General features: G+C 41.4%; 1 protein-coding gene and 1 long non-coding RNA gene across 6 annotated transcripts in view; both read left to right on the top strand.

Annotated features, from left to right (window-relative positions):
* Nucleotides 1-20501, top strand: part of STK24 (serine/threonine kinase 24) — a 120714-nt gene that overhangs the window by 62635 nt on the left and 37578 nt on the right. The window lies entirely within an intron of this gene.
* Nucleotides 6356-20418, top strand: LOC118987022 (uncharacterized). The gene is made up of 3 exons (XR_005066501.1): nt 6356-6880; nt 12876-12880; nt 20409-20418. It is a non-coding gene; the product is annotated as an uncharacterized LOC118987022 (long non-coding RNA).

Below are 20501 nucleotides of genomic sequence, written 5' to 3'. Positions count from 1 at the left end.
GTTCTTGGTTGGAACAACAGAGCTTCCTCCTCTTCCACATGCATGCACACACACAGTGGCAGCGCCCTCCAAGTCTTCCTCTACCATTTGGAAGTCATCTGCTGCATTCCCCATTGGCCTGAACAGCTACAGCTTCTGGGAGAGGGAGAAGCACATCTGTTTTCTTGGGAAGTGGTTTTTACTATGCAAGAATCTGTATGTTTTGGGGAAAAATAGGAAAGATACATGGAACCCATGGTATCAGAGACAACAGGGTGATTGTGGCTAAAAGCAGAACCACTTAACTTTTTTTTTAGGGTGGACTAAACAAATGTGCAAGTAGATCTTGTTTTGAAATCACATGGGAATGAATACATTTCATTTTGCAATCAGTCATGAGAAAAAATTGTAGGCCCCATGCCAAAGATAACAAAAGATCTGCTTTGAAATGTTTCTGAGGATGGGGAGTGCGGATTCCTTTCTTCTGAGCAAGCTGTCCTAGTGTAATTGAAAATCCCTGAAGGTACTTGGCAGTTCCATTTTATGTTTTTCTACCCAGAGAGTTGAATGAATTAAAATTTCAATTAGGCTAAATATTTTACTTCAGAAAGAAACTCAACTTTGTTTTCTGGTTGTTATGTAGTTTGAATTATGTATTAACTGTATTTCTGGGTCTCTCTTTCTCAATATATTGAACATGTTCTGTATATTTAAACCTCTGTCTGCAGTAGCCAATATAGCTGATATATTTATTTTTTATTTTAGAGAGAGGGTAAGGGAGGGAGGAAGAGAGGGAGAGAAACAGCAATGTGAGGGAGAAACATTGACTGGTTGCCTTCTGTGTGCACTCTGACCTGGGACAGAACTCACAACCCAGGCATGCATCTCAACTGGGAATCGAACTGTCTACCCTTTCGGTTGTTGGACGATGCCCAGTCAACTGAGCTATACTGGCCGGGGCACTCAGCTGATATATTTAGATAAGATAACTAATTTGCCAAATGCTTTTTCCCCCTGAAACTTTTATATTTGAGTAAATTTCTAAAACATGGTATTATACATGGCATCACAAAGCTTACCTAGATTATGTAATAAGCTGGTTGGTATGTATTTAAAGAAGCCTGATTCCCAGTGAGGTGAATAGACTTTCTTTTGTCCTGTGGTATATGTAGCACAGCATGCATGACTTTAGGCATTTGGGTAAATGAAAACATCTGTTTCAAAATAAGAAAATTGGGCTGTTAGAACGAAGCCCCTTTATGGAATCCTGCCGAGCAGTTACATGTTGTCATGATCATTGCTGACTAACCATGGATGGTTTGCAGGGTGTTAGAGCAGTTAGTCTCCTGTTTTGTAAGCATCTGTAAGGAGTGGTGTGGATTTTTATAGTGGAGTTGTGAGCACATGTTTGGTCACCGTCCTTGGTCTGTGAGTCTTCTGTTGCCTGACCTTTGAGCCCCAGGTTTGCCTCAGTTGAGGGTGTTACTGAATGCAAGTGGGATTCCACTGCCCACTGCCACCATAGGCAAATTCTAGAGGCAGAGGTTTGGTGAGAAAAGGGAAGAGGTCTTTTATTAAAAAGCTATACAATCTAGGAGGATGGCAGGCTCCTGCTTCAGAGCCATCCCCTCCAGAAAACTCTGCCACCCTCTGCCAGATCAATTCCAGGCTGCACCCAGAGTTCCTTCTTCCATTAAAATACCATCTTTGGGAATTGCAGGTGGCCTCTGAGTTGCCCTTTAAGCAGCTCAGCTTCTCTCCCTGCCACTCTCAGTCCTCAGGCTTCCTTCTTTTTAGAGTTGCCATTTGCCGTGTGGCTTCCAGTGCCAGTTGGTCCTACAAAGCACTGGCCTGCGTGTTTTGGTGGAGGGACCAAGAGAGCAGGTGTCTCCCCCTTCGGTTTAATATAAGTTACCCGTGTGGACTGTGCACTCCAACTTCCATGTCCTTCGGTAGGGTTTCTCTCAACCAATCCCGTCTTCCCAGACTGGACTGACCAAATTGGAAGGGAGTAGGAGCTTTTCCCTTAGCCAATCACCCTTAGTAGCCTGGAGCATGCTCAGTGCAATGACTTCCTCCTGCACTGTCATGCCCTGGGGTGGGGTGGCAGGAGCTCCAGGCAATGCAGCACTGGATCCAGCGGGTCCAGCTTTCTGCTCTCACTTTTACTCTAGTCACGGGCCAGAATGCCAGCACTGAACAGTCATCAAGGGCACCTTGGGATTTGCATGTCTGATTATAAATTGAGAACATGTGTATGCATCTGACTGTAGAATACGCCTGTGCAGAAAACAAACATTAGCAAAGTGGCCAGTACTTTGGAAGAGAAGCAGAGGGTTCAAATAGCAGAAGCATTTCCTCAGCACAGTCAAACTCTGAGCAGTCACACATATTAAAAAAGTTTCTTCGGTAGCTATTTACCTTTACGCCAAACTCCACATATGGCAGTGATAGTACAAATTACTTTGCCACCCATGTATTTGAAACACATCATTTGTTTTTTGTGAATCTACCAATTCCATAAATTGTGTAATGATACTAAAGGCACCTCTTTAAAAATTTGTAAAACACAATAAAGTCTTTAGTCTTCCTCCCTCAGCTACCCTCTGACTTGGTCTTGTCTGATCTTTTTCTATCTTTTTAGGCTGGGTTTTTATCAAAGAATTAATGCTAAGTTTTCTGTAATCACTTGGTTTTATGGGTTTTTTTTATTGGTATTTCTGACATATGTTGCATAAAGACCACTGAGATCTTCACCTAGCAGAAGATAATCTTGTAATTACTAAAATGGTTCCCATTGCAGAAAGAACATATTGTTAGCTTCACAGCAAGGTTTGTGGCATAGAACTTGTTTGATATAGCAGTTTGTAATCATTGATTGATGTTTTCTCTTAAAGAAAAATGCTTCTCATTTTCCCAGGGTACTTTTTTCATACTTCTCTTTTTTACTTCTTTCCCCTTAGGTTTAGATTATTTGTGAGTGTATTTTTATGATAACCTTGTAAGCGTCCTTTAATTTAAGCAGTATTTTTATTTGTCCGAGTATCTATGAGCATTCAGCACAGGAACTTCCCTTTAATAGATTTATTGCTGTGTTGTGTCAAATTTATGTTGATGGAAGAGAGAGGAACATACCTACCCATTGGGGAGACTTAATTACTATTGGGTTGGCCAAAAAGTTTGTTCAGTTTCCCCATAAACTGGCTCTAGTAACACTTAGTTGATTTTAACTTCATTTGAAACAATTTTGTTAGATTGTATTAGGATTGTTGTCATATCGGTGTATGTTTAAAAATAACTTCTCAAAATTGGTGAATTTTTGTGTAGTCATTTTAATATTGAAGGTAGAAGAAAATAAGCAACATTTTTAGCATATTATGCTTTATTATTTCAAGAAAGGTGAAAATGCAACTGAAACATAGAAAAAAAGATTTATGCAGTGTATGGAAAAGGTGCTGAGACTGATGGAACGTGTTGAATGTTTTGCCAAGTATTGTGCTGGGGATTTCTTGCTGGATGATCTATGGTGGGGTAGACCAGTTGAAGTTGATAGAGATCAAATGGAGACATTAATTGAGAATAGTCAACATGTAGGAGATAGCCAACTTACTCAGAATATCCAAATCAATAATGTTATTGGTGAAAGTGGAAAAATGTGTCTTTTATTTTATGGAAAAATCTTAACTGGACTTTTTTTGCCATCACAATAAAATATGTGAACATGTACACACAATTATATGGCAGCCTCTACCAGAAGAGACAATCTTGCGACTTAAGCCCCAAGAAGAGCTTTTTAGGGAATGCCCGGTGTTATTTCCAACTTATTAAAAGACATTAGGACAGGAATTCTTAAACTGGGTATGATTGACTGGGGTATTCGAATCCCTCAAATTCCAGGTAAACACTTTATAGTTTTCAGGCAGATTAGAGTTGATTTCTAAAAAGAAACTCATGAAACAGTTAAATATTAAGAACAATAATTAAGTTACATTAGAATGTATTTTCCACACTGGAATTCTTTAGAAATTGTTTAGCGTCTATGATTTTTGTTATTGTAATTCTTGTTTTGGTTTCTGACTCAGTGTCAGTATATCTGGATTTGATTCTCAGCTGGTATCCTTCCTTTCCCTTGTCTAGGTATCTTAATTTGTAAAATGGAAAAGACAGATTACCTAAATAGACAGGATAATTGAATCAGATGAATTATTCTCTATAAAGGTAGTTAGTAATTTGGGGAGTGTTTCTGTCTTTCACTAATGTAAAATGATGGTGGGAATCCCACCTACCTGACCAAGAGGAAGACACTAGAAATTCCAGGGCTCTTTCTTTTCCTAAAGGAGTCTATGGCCACCCTTTGTGAAGAAGAATGTGGCCATCCCTAGTACTGTGGAGGAGTTGGCCCTCCCTTTCTTAAATGAATGTTCCCTCCGGACACTGGTTCACATCTGAGTTGGCCCCGGTGGTCAGAAGGGATGGAATATGCCCCTGGAAGACAACAGTTCCTCGTGCAAGAAACCAAGGAGTTGACTTCTCTTCCTGTCATTTCAGGTTTCTACAAAGTCAGGGCTATCTGTTATGGAATAGAGCAGATAGAGAGGTGAGTTCAAGCTTCCTGAAAGCAGACCAGGCTGTGCTGGTGTGAGCAAATCCTGAGAGTTGGTAGGGGTAGGGCAAGTGATAATTGGAAAATCAGATGGAAAATGTATGTATACAGAGACTCTCATGCCTAACATTCATCTCCCAAAGCACTCTTTTCTTCTCTAGAAATAATTCTCTTTGGGCCCAGGCAGTGCTGTGTCCCTGTACATAGAACTGTACTGGTTGCCCTAGTACCATCCCTCTTCCTAGGCGTTGTGTCCATTCCATAGTAGGAACCTTTTCCGCCTCCTACTTCTGGAATTTTTCCACAAGTTAGTATTATGTTGTGATGTCATGAAAAGTCCTGTGTGTAAGGGTAGTTGCTAGAATAATCTGTTCTTTCAAGATTCAGAATTTTTCAAGAACAAAAATCACTTGAACTTCTTGCTGTCTGTCCATTCTCGTGTGTGTTTGTATTCAGAGGAGGTTTATTGGTCAGTTTCCTTAACCTACCTTTTTCTGCCTCTAGTTCTTTTTTTTTTTTTAGTAAATTTTAATTTATAAATTACAAAGAAATTATCTGTTTTATTCTGGATTTTCAAATTTACTGTCATAAAATATTGTGATATGTTTGCATTAAAATTTTTTCCTCTATAATATTTTTTAAGTGTTATAATTAATGTGTTTGTTTTTTTTTTCTTGATTACAGTAACTGGATGTTATCTATTACTTGAAATTTTTTCTTCTAACATTTTCTATTAATTATACATGTATCTTTATCTTTATTAATTTTTCTCTTTGCTTTCCTTAGGTTGATTTCTTTCTTTAGGTTTCTGTCTGCCTTTTTTCCTTTTGGACTGAGCACTCAAATATTTTTCTTTTTTGGCTTGGTAATAGAAGTACATAATGGTGTAAGTTTCCCTTTGGATAAATCTTCAGGCCCTTTGTGTAGCTTTGGTGTATGTACTGCTTCCGACAGTATTTTTAGCTAATATAGTGCTATTTCTTTTGTAGTTGTTTGTTTTGTTTGAGCTACAGATTTGATCCAGTAATTTTCAGTTAATTTGTTTCCATTTGTGCTGTTTCAGGTTTTTTTGTAGAACCTGCTCTTAGTTGATACCTGTGTATACTGGCCTTTCTCCCATTTCATACTTGTTTCCAACACTGGAAGACTTTCCTTGCCTTGCAGTACCGTTGTCCTATTAGGGCCACTGAGAGAGGAAAGACTGGTTTTTTTTTTTCCTACCCTTTTACCTTATCATTGGGAACCCCCCTACCCCAAGTGCTCTTATCTTTAATGGGCTGAATGATTCCCCTGTCACCTCTCTCTTGCTCAGGTTTCCTTTGGGGTGAGCAGAGAAGCAGTGTACTAATGGAGTGAGAGGTGGTAAGGCTGAGTTAAGGCTGAGTAAAGGCTTCAGGACCTGTTGCATTCTAAGATCTGGCAAGTTATCGTACTCTTTGGACTCCTTTTCTGGAGCATGGGCGTGCGTACTGCAACTGAAACATAGGAATGTGGTGAGCACTGGTGGAAATAATGTATGTATAGCATCTCGTACTGTGCCTAACATTTAAAAGGTGTACAACACCTACTTCTCTCTTGCTGCGGCTAGGCAAATCACAGCTTTCTGTGGGGCAGTCTGCTGCCTCTACATCTGTCCTGGGATGCTTCATAGTGCTTGTTTCTTCCAAAGAACTACCTTATGTTGGGTCCCTGTTTTTCTTCTTTATTCGAAGTAGCCGCTTCTGACAATGTTGATAGAAATGATTTTCTACAAAAATTCTTTTTTTATGTTGTTGTTTTTAAATGTAAAGCCTTCCCTATCAGAGAGTATTAGAGATAGACAACTGCTGTGTGAGTCTGGGTTGGGGGATGGAGGAAAGAAAGTAGGAGAGTTGGCCTCCTCCTTCCTACAACAATGTCCAGTATTAGGTTGGTTAGTTTTTATAATGATCATTTGGGGGAACTGAAGCATCCCCCAGGTGAAAGTTTTGACCCTGAATATTACCAGACTCAGCATTGTTATTCTTCCGCCCCCTTCAGAATGTGGTTGAGAACTAGGGTAGCCAGCAGGGAAAGTGACTCACAGGGATTTAATGTTCTCATGTGCTTATGGGTCCATCTAATTAACTAAAGATCAGTAAAATGATAGGGATTGACCTTTATTTACCTGGGGTGGCTTGCATATAGGGATGGGCAAAAGTAGGTTTATAGTTGTTTGTATGACAAAATCTATAATCCAAGAATAAATAATAATACAGGTATAAACTCTTGTGTTTTGTATGCTTACAACTGTAAACCTACTTTTGCCTACCCCTGTATGTTCTGAGCACCTGTCCTTCAGCTGTTCAAGGCCAGGCAGGTTCACATGTGATTTGGACAGACAGAACACAATTCATGGAGCTGTCTAGATGTCTGACATGCCTTTTTATTCCAGGATAAGGTGGAGCCACTCGAGCCCCAAGCTGCTCAAGGAAGTCCTGACTCCTTTTTAAACTAAATGCAAACAAAGCCAGCAGGGTGCCAAACTATTATAGTACAGAGCTTGATTCTGTGCATGCAGGCTCATACTCAAGGTTATATGAATACTGCTAAGTTACAGTTGACCAGACTTCCGAGTGAGGAAGCCTGACTCACTCCATTTTCCCAATTGTACCCCTTCAGGTAAAATTTTATAATATATCACTTATTAGGAAAAAAACCCAACTTTTCCTTTACCCTCTTTTTAACTACAGGGTCTGCAAATTAAAATGACAAAAGACAGATTAAGAGGAAAATTTATAAGAATGCCTACTCATTAAATGATTAGAGATAGAGGCTTATATCTTAATTAGTAGGGGAAAGGGAGAGGAAGAACAGATGTGTTCCTTTAGGAAAGTCAAATGAGATTTTACAAGTACAAATAGGAGGTAAGTAAATTTGTGGTTTGTTTTTAAAATTGGGAAGGGTCTTACTTCCTTCTTCAGATCCTGAGGGGAATTTATGATTGGTTTTATTCTGTCCTTCCTTCTGAGAGTAGACGCACCCCCAAAGAGGGGATTTGTGGCAGCCTTGTTTACTAGAAATAGCTGCTTTAGTCAGATAAGGGAAGCTCCTAGAAGGCTTCTCTCTGTATCTGTTGAATCTTCAAATATTTGTATTCAGCCTAAATAATTTTCATACCAACCCAAGGGTCCTCAGTGGTTCCCTGTACACTTTCTACTATATATCAGTTATCATTTCTATGTTGATCCTAGTCTGTCACTTGAACTTCAAAACCATATTTTTATCTGCTCTGGTGTACCTACCAGACTGTCTCATAATATTTCGAAAGTGCAAAGAGCTGTCTCTACTTTCCCTCCCCTGACCATCCAGTTGTCCTCTTTCTGACCTTCACATTTGTATTCCTGGAGTCCTCACTTACTGGGGCTCAAAATAGTGGGATAGTTTTGATTTGTCTTCTCAGCAAACACTCATCAGTGACACTTCTAGAATGTCTGCAGGTCTTGCCCTGACCTTCTGCTTTGCTTTGTGATGATCTTCTTACTTTTCTCTTCCCTTTCATTCTTTTTATTTTTTAATTGAATTTATTGGGGTGATATTGGTTAATGAAATTATAGGTTTTATGTGTATAGTTCTGTAACACATCATCTGCATGTTGCATTGTATGTTCACCACCCCAAGTCAAGTCTCTTTCTCTCCCCTTTTATTCTGTAGTGTAGGTAGTTGCTGATTACTTATCCTTTTATCTAAAACTTTTGGTGATTTCCTCATTGCTTATTAAGTTAAGCTGAAACCTTATGAACTGACTTCCGCCAAGATGGAGGCATAGGTGGAAACACTGTGCCTTCTCCCACAACCAAGTTTGAATGCAACAAAGGTTTGGAGAACAAAGACACAGCCAAAGAACAGAAAATTGAATTATACGGAAGTCCGACAACGATGAACCGTTCAACCAGGACCGGTAAGGGGCAGAGCCAGCAGCGGAGCTGGGTCGGGCAGGAAAGATCCCCCAACAGTAGGTGCGCAGGTAGCCCGGACACAGTCAGGGTGTGGGGCAGACTGACCGCAGTCGCACATTCGCGCACAGTGAGACGGACCACGCAGGCCCCAGGGGGCGAGGGCTGACGGCGGTGGCACACTCGCTTTCAGTGGGATGAAACGCGTGGGCCCTGGTGACTGTGGCAGCTGCTGCAGCTGTGGGGACCGCAGCGGGAGGCAGCAGACGGGACGCCATTGCTCCTCTTTGACCCTGCCCCCACATACAGCGTCACAACCCAGGGACTGAGTTGCCCTGCTCTGGTGAACACCTAGGGCTCTGATCCTGCTACATAACAGGCACGGACAGCCCAAAAGATGGCGCAAGAAGAACTCAAAGTCCCAGAACCGATAACTCTAAGCGACCAAGAGATTGCCAGCCTCTCAAATGCACAGATCAAGACACTGTTTATCAGGATGCTCACAGAACTGGTTGATTATAGTCACAAATTAGAGGAACATATGAAGGCTAAACTAATTGAAATGAAGGGAGATGTCCAGGAAACCAATAGTGATGGAAAGGAAACTGGGACTCAAATCAATGGAATGGACCAGAAGGAAGCAGGAAACATCCAACCAGAAAGGAATGAAGAAAAGAGAATTCAAAAAAATGAGGAGAGGCTTAGGAACCTCTAGGACATCTTTAAACGTTCCAACATCCGGATTATAGGGGTACCAGAAGGGGGAAGGAAACAGCCATGAGTGGAAAACTTACTTGAACAAATAATAAAGGAGAACTTCCCCAGTCTGGCAAAGGAAATAGACTTCCAGGAAATCCAGGAAGCTCACAGAGTCCCAAAGAAGTTGGGCCCAAGAAGGAACACACCAAGGTACATCATAATTACATTAGCCAAGATGAAAATGAAGGAGAGAATCCTAGAAGCAGCAAGAGATAAGGGGACAGTCACCTGCAAAGGAGTACCCATCAGACTGTCAGCAGATTTCTCAAAAGAGACCTTACAGGCAAGCAGGAGCTGGAAAGAAGTATTCCAAGTCATGAAATCCAAAGACCTACAGCCAAGATTGCTCTCTCCAGCAAAGCTTTCATTTAGAATGGAAGGGCAGATACAGTGCTTCTCAGATAAGGTCAAGTTGAAGGAGTTCATCATCACCAAGCCCTTATTATATGAAATGCTAAAGGGACTTATCTAAGAAAAAGAAGAAGAAAAATATTAACAGTGAAAGGACAGCAAACTCACAGTTATTAACAACTACACCTAAAACAAAAGCAAACCAAGAGGACAGCTAGCTCAGGAGTGGAACCATAGAAATGAAGAACACATGGAGGGTTAGCAACAGGGGAGTGGGAGGAGGAGAAGGAGGGGAGAAGGTACAGAAAATAGCATAGACAGTAAGTAGAAAATAGGGGGGTGCCACGTCCAGTGCTAACCAGGTTGGCTGACACAGTCATGGCTTGGGGACAAAGGCTTCACAGAAGCATTTTCTAACCATGTCAGTTGACACAGACATGACTTGGAGATGACAGCTTCACAGAAGCGTTTTCCAGCAGGACGGACGTGGCATTAGTGGATATATGGTGTTGCTTTTATTCTTACTTTTTCTTAGTATTCTAACCTTTGTACTTCTGATAATTTGGAATCTCGTAGAATTAATAATGCCCACTCTCAGAGAAAAAACAACAGTTGGCTCAAGTCCTAAGCAATATCACCCTGGCTGAATTAAGGCATCGTACTTTACTTATTTGTTCCTGTGAAAGTCACCCAAGAAAGAACAGTTCAGGGAAAAATATGTATTCCCACAGAACTGCCTCATAGGATAGCAAAAACTCCTTTAGGAAAATAGCCCCTGATTGTCAAAGAGTTGTTAGAGTAACAGCCCCTCCTTTACCTTGAATAGGAATATATATCAATTAGAATTAGACAGGCATAAAAACAGAAGAAGCTGGTTAGCTATTACAAATTAAGCACATAGAAACAACTACCAAGGAATTAGAGTCCACAGTACACAAAAAACATTTTAGACAGCAAGATAGATAGCTAAGTTAGACATCAAAAAGGCCTTATAATTGCCTATTGCCTCTACTTAGTCTAGTGTGTCTTTTTACCCCATAATGAATTTCTGAGAAACTTTAATAAATATTAAGACATTCAAACTCTATATATACAACTACTTCTATTTGTTTGATTAATAACTCTCCTAGTTAAATTCACTTTTGTCTTATATAACTGAATTTATGGGAACTTTTGTACTTTTCCTGGTTACCTTTGTATTAATTGTTTCTACTTAACTAATCAAACAAAACACCTGCAAAATATTAATCTGTCAAAAATGAAAATATAAAAAATCAGCTTGTACTTGGAACAAATGGAACAGAGCTTCACTGTCCTTTGAGGCGTGTTGTCGTCTGTTACCCATCGCCGACGCCTACTTTCACCTATGGGACCCTTAGATAAGTTGCGGCCGGACTGTGGCAGGGGGAGGGCAAGAATAGTGGGGGAAATATAGAATCTAAAGAACTTGAGACACGTGGTTATAAACTAAGGGAGGGAAAATGGTGGGAAAGGGAGTGTGCGGGTGGAGGGGAATGAAGGGGGGTTATAGAACAACTGTAATGGTATGGTCAATAAAATATATTTTTAAAAAAAGAAACCTTATGAATTGGCATCATTCTGTTGCTTTAGCTGAACAGGATCACTTGTTTATTCCCTGACCATCCACTTTGCTTTCCCATGAGTCTGCCAGAAACACATTCCTTGTCAGCCCTGAGCCAGTCTGTCACAGTTCTTCAAGGTGCAGCTCAAATACTATTTCTCTCCTGGCACCTCATCTAAGCCTTTTCCTCATCAGTTCAGATGGGCCTCTCCTCTCAACACCCTGAAATTTTGTGTCGCCCACCACAGGTTGTCTGATTGTAGTTATTTGCCCACTTTTTCTATTATGTGAAGTTCCTTAAAGTCAGAACCTAGGTATTTATTACTTTTTTTTTTTTTTTACCCCTCAGTGATACCATGTGCACAGTAGCATTCTATATCATTTAAGAAATGCTAGGATCAGTGAGACAGAGGAATAAGTTTTTGAGGTCAGGAACTGTGTTCTGTACTTGAATACAGTCGAAAGGGGCTGTGGTGTCAGGGAGTCACTGAGGGACTCATCTCAGGGTCATAGAGATGGTAAGGGTCAGAGACAGGAGTCAAACCCCACCTCAACATTTTATTTATTTATTTATTTATTATTTTTTTATTGTTGTTCAAGTACAATTGTTTCCATTTTCACCCCACCATTCCCCCCACCCCAGCCATTCTCACCTTCAACATTCTGTATTCATGCCCACATCTTCACAGGAAGGTATTTCTACTTTAAACACCGTATTCTTAAGGAAGCCTGTGACCACATGTTGTTTTAAAAAGACTTACTTGCATTGTAGATAATTCTTGAGCTCAGCCTTTTGTTACAGCTAATGAATTTGGAGGCCTCTGAATGCAGTATAGATTCAAAGCAGACAGTTCATTTTAGAATTCTTACTTAAAAATCTTAACTGTGCAGAATCTACTATCTTGTTTACTCCTTCTAACCTTCCTGTCATCTGTTGATGTCTGTTAAGCTCCTTTTTCCCTGCTGAGAAGGGAGCCCCCATTTTGAGTGACCAGGTTCTTAGGAAACAGTTCCAAACAACAGAGTACGTTTAAGTGTAGGGTGGCATTGTTGTGGGAGGCTTGGTTCTTCTTGCCAACCAGCAAAGAATTACAGATCAGCAAGCCTATTAGCATGTAAACAGAGTTTATTAGTGGTATGTTCTCAGGAAGAGAAGAGGCCTAACTGAGGTGGGCGGGAAAGGCATAGGTGATTGGTCTCTTGGTCCTGAGGATTTATATAATCTGTGGGCTGGGATGAGGAAATAACACATCAGTTTGCTGGGAGAATGGGGTGTGTACTCTTTTAAGAGAGGGTGTGACTTCCTTAACATAAGGACAGGTGGAGGTCTGTTAACTCAGTTTTTTATCTTGGTCTAGACTACCTCTTACTATCCTGTTAAAAACAGATACTGGTGGAAGCAGTTAATCAGTTGTTTATGAGCTTTTTCTGCAAGTACTGTGTATCTCCTCTCACCCCTCCTTCTCCTAAACTTCTACCTAACAGTATCATTATTGATGCTGTGTCACCATTAATTTCTGCAAGCTGAAAGTACCCAAAACAATCCAAAGACAAATGAGGAAAATGCTGTGTTTGCAGATCATATTACAGAAGGCTAATTTCCTAAATATCTTAAAAGCTCCTGTTTTTAAAAAAATATCTTTAACCCAATAAAAATAAGCAAAGGAAATTAATTGAGGGTTCACAGAAAATGTGCATGACTCTTCAATATGTAAAGATGTTCAGCTTTACAATTAGAGAAGGATAAACTCCCTTAGATACTATTTTTTCTCACTTGTGGATCATCTTCATTTTCTGTCACAGCAAAGTACCATAGATGTCATGGCTTAAACAACATAAATTAATTTATTTTCCCCCAAATCTGGAGGTTACAAGTCTGAGATTAAGTCAGGGTTGGTTTCCCCTCAGGCCTCTGTCCTTGGCTTGTGGTTGTGTATCTTCTCTGAGTGTCCTCACTGGTCTTACCTCTGTGTGTGCCTGTGTCCTAATCTCTTCTTATAAGGACACCAGTCAGATCGGATTAGAGCCCATCCTGATGGATTCTTTTTAATTTGATCACCTCTTTAAAGACTGGATCTCCAAATCTAGTCATATTTTGAGGTGCTGGGGATTAGGACTTCAAAATACAGATTTTGGGGGACACAATTCAGCCCATGACAACAGGTCCCCCAAATAGTTTGAGCCCTGGTTGGGTGGGTGCCTCAGTTGGTTGGAGCATCATCCCATATACCAAGGGGATGTGGGTTCTTTTCCTAGTCAAGACACATACTTGGGTTGTGGGTTTGATCCCTGGTTGGGCCATGTATGAGGGGCAGCTGATTGATGTTTCTCCCTCACATCAATGTTTCTCTCTCTCTGTCTCTCTCCCTTCATCTCTCAAATCAGTAAGCATGTAAAAATAGTTTGATTACACTGTAGTAAAGGGGAAATTAAGATTCTCATACGTTGCTGGAGATAGTATAAATTGAAGTAACCTCTTGGAAGAGTCATTTGTTATTATCATTATTATTTTATTTATTTATCTTCAGAGGGGAAGGGAAGGAGAGAAGGAGAGAAACACCAATGCATGGTTGCCTCTCATGAGTACCCCGCTGAGAACCGGCCCGCAACCCAGGCATGCACCCTGACTGGGAATCGAGTTGTGATTGTGTGGTCCGCAGGCCTGTACTCAGTCCACTGAGCTACACCATGCAGGGCTCATTTGTTATTATCAACAAAGAGTCATTTGTTATTTGGGAATTCCAGGAATTCTCAAAATGAGAGGTTCTTGTGAGCCAGCTCATAACAACAACAACAACAACAACAACAACTACAACAACAAAAATGGTAAACTTAATGTTGTCAATTGGGCATGGATTTGTTATGGTTAAAAAGCCCTTTATGGACACATATTAAATACTCTAATGAAAAGCAACATACAGAGCAGTGTAAAGAATGTTTCCATTTAGATATAAGGGGAGAGAGAGTTTCTAGGTATGTATTTGTAGAAAATACTTCTGTAAGATGTCCTTGTTGGACATGGAGACTGGACTTGGGGGGCAGGGGTGGGAGGGAAGGTTTTCATTGCATATACTTGAGTATCTTTTATGTTTTGATCTTAATTAAATAAGCCATTTTCTTTCCCTTTTAAGAAAATCATATTTATGACAATGTTGTTTGAGGTCATTTTTAAAAAATAAAATTATTCTGATCAAAATTATTCTCATTTTAAGATTGCCTCACTCACCATTTATAAAGTTTTATAAAGGGCATTTATATCTGGGCAGTGACTGTGTGGTCATTTGGCCATAGAGAACAGGCTAAGGTATCTCTAGTAGAACAGTAATTATTTTTTTCATTCCAGTATAGAATGTGTAGGAATCATTGTTTCACTTTTTTTTCCCTCAGAAACTCCTATGCAGAGAAATACTATTTGTTCTGTCAATTTGGCGTTTAGCAGATTATTTTAAGGCATTTATGAGTGGTGATGTTGATAAAGCTTATAGCACTTCCCATGTGTTTAGTAACTTGAACTTTCTAAAGTGCTTTAACATTTATTATCTCATTTATTGTCAGTTGAACTGTGAGGTTTGGAAATTCAGAGATTATTACCATTGTTTAATGCATGAGGACTCCAAAGCTTAGATGTATCATGGTGAATTAGTGATAATCTTTTAGCTGGATATTTCAGGGTATATGCAAAACCAATTCTGTTAGAATAAGGAGGGAATTATTTGTCAAGTGTTTTTGTTGTAATAATACTTTGTGTTTATCACTGTTGATCATATAGTTTTGTGACTTTCAATGACTGGCTCCTAGAGGTCATTGGAAATTTTGGAGAAACTTTGGGTTATCAGAACTGGAGATGTGTTGTTACTGGCAGGGATCCTGCTGGACACTCTGTAGTGCACCAGACAGTGCACACAAGAAAGGATTATTCCCTAAATGTCAGTAGTGCCAAAGTTGAGAAACCCTGATGTAGCTAGCTGCATGGCCATTTTTCGATGGAGGATGAGATGGACTTCTCTCTGAGGGGAGAGGAAGAGTGAGGACAAATGTTTGGGTCTATAGAATGAAGTAGGGAGATGGATACCCTAAATCATCTCCTCAGAGGATCAGAGGGAGCTGCTGTGCAGAAACATGCAGGTATTAGACAGGGTTACATTCCAGGGGCATGGCGCAGAACTTTGGAAATGAGATGGTGAGACAGATGGCTACATGCTTGTTATTGGGGTATTTCACTAAGCCAGAGAGTTTTTGGAAGTCATAATAGAATTTGGTAGAAGCTGTCAGATATGTTTAAACCAGGGTTTTATTATTTTTTTAAGATAAAGGAGATTGACTCGCTGTCTATAATGTTGGGCAGGGCATCTTTATGTCAGACCTGTCATATTCACACCCCCTGACCTCCTTCCCTGTGCTGCCTGTCAGTAGATGGCATTGCCAGGTGTTTATTTGAGTGAGGCCAATGCTGGAAGTTGCTTTGACCTTCCTGTGCGCCATGGAGTCCTGCCACTTCTGCCTCCCAAGCCTCTGCAGATGAAATCATACTTACCTTTCACCTCCCCTCTCCACAGACCATGCAAGAACCATTAACTATTTCCAGCCCCTGCTCACACATATTAAGGGCCTATTCCAAAATGAGTATCTGCTTTGGTACCCTTCAGTGACTTAGGAAAAAGTCTGACATGTTTGCCTCCAGCTACTACAAGATCAGCCTTTCTCTGTGGTTTTACTTCAGGTCGCTCTCCACTGGGCCCCCTCCTTGTGCCTTCTTTCCCTTAGGTCCTCAGTGCTGCCTGTTTCCTGCATTGCAGTTTCATTCCTGCCATTCTGGTTGCTGACCTGCACTTCTTCCCCTGGTCTCCTTCCTTAGTTTCTCCTGTGACCCCAGTGCCAACTCATCATTCGGCTTTATTTTAAAAGGCACTTGGTTCTGACTTGAACTAGCAGATCCCTGGTGTACCCTCTCATGGCACCCACTTGTGAGTTATGATTCATTGGAGGAGAAAAGTCAGGACCTAGCCAGGGTACTTAAAAAGCAGTGGCCCGAGTAAAGGACCTAACACTGTTTACTTAGGTGCCCTTGAATCTGGGGGACTTTGTGCTTGTATAGCATTCACACCCCAGTATGTCTGGTACCAGGAAGCAGCTGGATGAAAATAGAAGCAGGCTCGTCATTTTACTGCATTGTACTTCTCCAGAAAGGTGGGGTCTTTACAACAAAGGGGTGGGGTTTTAGCTTTTCAGCTAGGGAGCACTTAGTTTGCCACTTGTTCTGCTATTGCAGAACCTTGTGGTGCCCCTGTGGTACTAGGACACCACTGGAAAATGTGTCATTTGTCCCTGAAAAGAGGATATAGTATTTTTAAATGGTATTTTGTTTCCTTGGTAGGTAGTTGCTGCACTAGCCCAGCAGGGATTTAGGAGTGTGGAGTGTTGGAATGGCAGACAAGGTGTGGTCACTTGGCCTCTTGCTGTTCCAGGAAGCAATTTGGTGAAACTGGAATCTCCAGAGTCAGCAAAGATTGTTCCCAGGGTGTGCTATTGCACAGCTCCCTACAGATTGGGAGTGAGGAGAGGAGAGGAGAGATTACCTTCCTGTTGAAGGTTTATCTTTCTCTCTGAAAACTTGCCCTTAATGCCCATAAAATAATAAAAAAGGATAGGAGCTGGGTAAAACAGCTCCATAAAAAGGGAATGGGAGTAGAAATTTGAAGTTCGAAGTTCTCTTACAGAAAAACAATTTGACCCTGGCCAGTGTGGCTCTGTTGGAGTATCATCCTGTAATTGAAGGGTTGCAGGTTTGATTCCTGGTCAGGGCACGTACCTGGGTTGTAGGTTTAGTCCCTAGTCTGAAAGTGTATGATCTCTTGTCTGGGTGCATATGGGAGGCAAGCAGTCAGTACTTCTATCTTGCATTGATGTTTTTCCTCCCTTCCTCTCTCTCTAAAAGCAATGAAAATATGTCCTCAGGTAAGGATAAAAAACCTTTCATTAAAAAGAAAAAATAAAAGGAAAACAATTTAAGTTTCCCATGTCATTGAAAATGGTATTAGGTGTTCTCTGGAATACTTTATTTCTAGCTATCAGACATGATGCTTTTGAAATGTTCAGAAGAAGCAACACAAACCTTCTCTAGTAGCAAGTGTTACAGAAATCTACCATTGGGCTTATGTGTGAAAAGAGAAGAAGGCTGGGTAATACTCCTTCTGATAGGAAGTTCTCTTTAAATCAGAACCAGGTGATTGAGCCCATTCAAGGCAGGTGCTCTTGATTGGATGGATGGTCATTAAGTGAGTAAAATCTTTGTATGGATACAGTGAATTCCAAACATACCATTTAAGTCTTCTGTGCCTTTTCCAATCTAGACTTAAATTGTCTTCATCACATTAGTAGTCAAGGGCGTTAAAAAGCTTGAGAAAGTATTCTATATACAATCAGACTTGGACTTTTTTATATATATATTTTATTGATTATACCATTACAATTGTTCTATTCTCCCCCTTCATTCCCCTCCACGCACACACTCCCTCCCCCACCATTCTCCCCCCTTAGTTTATAACCACGTGTCTCAAGTTCTTTAGATTCTATATTTCCCCCACTATTCTTGCCCTCCCCCTATCTATTTTCTGCCTACTGTCAATGCTATTTCCTGTACCTTCTCCCCTCTTCTCCCCCTCCCACCCCCATGTTTCTAACCCTCCATGTGTTCTTCATTTCTATGGTTCCACTCCTGATCTAGCTGTCCTCTTGGTTTGCTTTTGTTTTAGGTGTGGTTGTTAATAACTGTGAGTTTGCTGTCCTTTCACTGTTAATATTTTTCTTCTTCTTTTTCTTAGATAAGTCCCTTTAGCATTTCATATAATAAGGGCTTGGTGATGATGAACTCCTTCAACTTGACCTTATCTGAGAAGCACTTTATCTGCCCTTCCATTCTAAATGAAAGCTTTGCTGGAGAGAGCAATCTTGGCTGTAGGTCTTTGGATTTCATGACTTGGAATACTTCTTTCCAGCTCCTGCTTGCCTGTAAGGTCTCTTTTGAGAAATCTGCTGACAGTCTGATGGGTACTCCTTTGCAGGTGACTGTCCCCTTATCTCTTGCTGCTTCTAGGATTCTCTCCTTCATTTTAGTCTTGGCTAATGTAATTATGATGTGCCTTGGTGTGTTCCTTCTTGGGCCCAACTTCTTTGGGACTCTGTGAGCTTCCTGGATTTCCTGGAAGTCTATTTCCTTTGCCAGACTGGGGAAGTTCTCCTTTATTATTTGTTCAAGTAAGTTTTCCACTCATGGCTGTTTCCTTCCCCCTTCTGGTACCCCTATAATCCGGATGTTGGAACGTTTAAAGATGTCCTGGAGGTTCCTAAGCCTCTCCTCATTTTTTTGAATTCTCTTTTCTTCATTCCTTTCTGGTTGGATGTTTCCTGCTTCCTTCTGGTCCATTCCATTGATTTGAGTCCCAGTTTCCTTTCCATCACTATTGGTTTCCTGGACATCTCCCTTCATTTCAATTAGTTTAGCCTTCATATGTTCCTCTAATTTGTGACTATAATCAACCAGTTCTGTGAGCATCCTGATAAACAGTGTCTTGATCTGTGCATTTGAGAGGCTGGCAATCTCTTGGTCGCTTAGAGTTATCGGTTCTGGGACTTTGAGTTCTTCTTGCGCCATCTTTTGGGCTGTCCGTGCCTGTTATGTAGCAGGATCAGAGCCCTAGGTGTTCACCAGAGCAGGGCAACTCAGTCCCTGGGTTGTGACGCTGTATGTGGGGGCAGGGTCAAAGAGGAGCAATGGCGTCCCGTCTGCTGCCTCCCGCTGCGGTCCCCACAGCTGCGGCAGCTGCCACAGTCACCAGGGCCCACGCGTTTCATCCCACTGAAAGCGAGTGTGCCACCGCCGTCAGCCCTCGCCCCCTGGGGCCTGCGTGGTCCGTCTCACTGTGCGCGAATGTGCGACTGCGGTCAGTCTGCCCCACACCCTGACTGTGTCCGGGCTACCTGCGCACCTACTGTTGGGGGATCTTTCCTGCCCGACCCAGCTCCGCTGCTGGCTCTGCCCCTTACCGGTCCTGGTTGAACGGTTCATCGTTGTCGGACTTCCGTATAATTCAATTTTCTGTTCTTTGGCTGTGTCTTTGTTCTCCAAACCTTTGTTGCATTCAAACTTGGTTGTGGGAGAAGGCACAGTGTTTCCACCTATGCCTCCATCTTGGCGGAAGTCTGGACTTTTTATTTATAACATTGTAGAATTGACTTCAGATGTCCGGATTTATTTTAAATTTTAGCAGGAGTTTATTTTCCAAATGCAGAACGTGCCTTAGTGCCTCCCTGAAGTGAATACCCAGGCAATATAACTTACCTCCTTGACTACGGAGTAACATAACGAACTTTTCCAGAGATTGAGCATGCAAGGCACTGTCCCCTGGCAATTGTTTGTTGTTGGTGGGAAAAATAGACAAGTAAACCTAAAATGGAAGTCAGACCAATAGGTGCTAAAACAGCAGTCTGCACAGCATATGGGGCAGATGAGGATTTTCTTGCCAGTGAACTGCTCAGGTGAAAGGCATGAGAAGCCAGCGTCAATGTCACTAGAACCATGGATTTGCATGGATGCCTGGCAGAGGGGCCTTCTTGGAGATACTCTGAAGAGTCAAGGCACGGTTCCATCCTGAAGGTCCTAAAGAGCCTTGGAAAGGTTTTGTTTTTCTTTTTTCTCCTGATGCAAAGAAAAGCTACCGTAAAATACTGAGTTAGCAGTGAATCATGCTGATACAGGCATGCCCATGATTGTAGCTCCCAGGTAGCAGGCTAGAATGCCTACCAGTGTTGTGCTGGGTTATCTCCCACCAATATTACTGATGGTTTACTTGCCACTGGTGCTGTTATGGGTTATGCATGTCACCAGCTGTTGTTCTGGCACTTAGCTAAGCTCTCAGTCAAAAGCTTAGAAAGAAAATAATTTCCCTGGCCCCTCAGGTGGTAAAGAGGAGTCAGAATCTCAACCCTGGTCTGGCTTCTCCCAAAGCCCCCATATTCCTGATCACCACATAGGCACTCCCTCTCTGGGAATGGTGCAGATATATGTGCTTGCTTGTTTGTTTCCAGGGTAGAATCAGTTTTGGGATTTATGTCTAAAAAGAGAACTCCAGCTTTATGAAAGACCAAAGGAAAAGACAGAGTAACAAGTGGAATCTCACCCTCTGGTGAAGGGGGAGCTAAGGGACACAGGTACAAAGCTCAGTAAGCAGGGGCCTGCTTTCCTGGAAAGCTCCCTTGAAGAGAGGACAGTAGCCTTTGCGGGGAGTCTGAAATTGGCTGCCTTCATAAGAAGCAC

The sequence above is a fragment of the Sturnira hondurensis genome, unplaced genomic scaffold (assembly GCF_014824575.4).
Source record: "Sturnira hondurensis isolate 20B ecotype Veracruz unplaced genomic scaffold, ASM1482457v3 Scaffold0004821, whole genome shotgun sequence".
Lineage (NCBI taxonomy): Eukaryota > Metazoa > Chordata > Mammalia > Chiroptera > Phyllostomidae > Sturnira > Sturnira hondurensis.
Note: the sequence above shows the minus strand (reverse complement) of the source record. Positions and strands in the feature narration are given on the sequence as shown.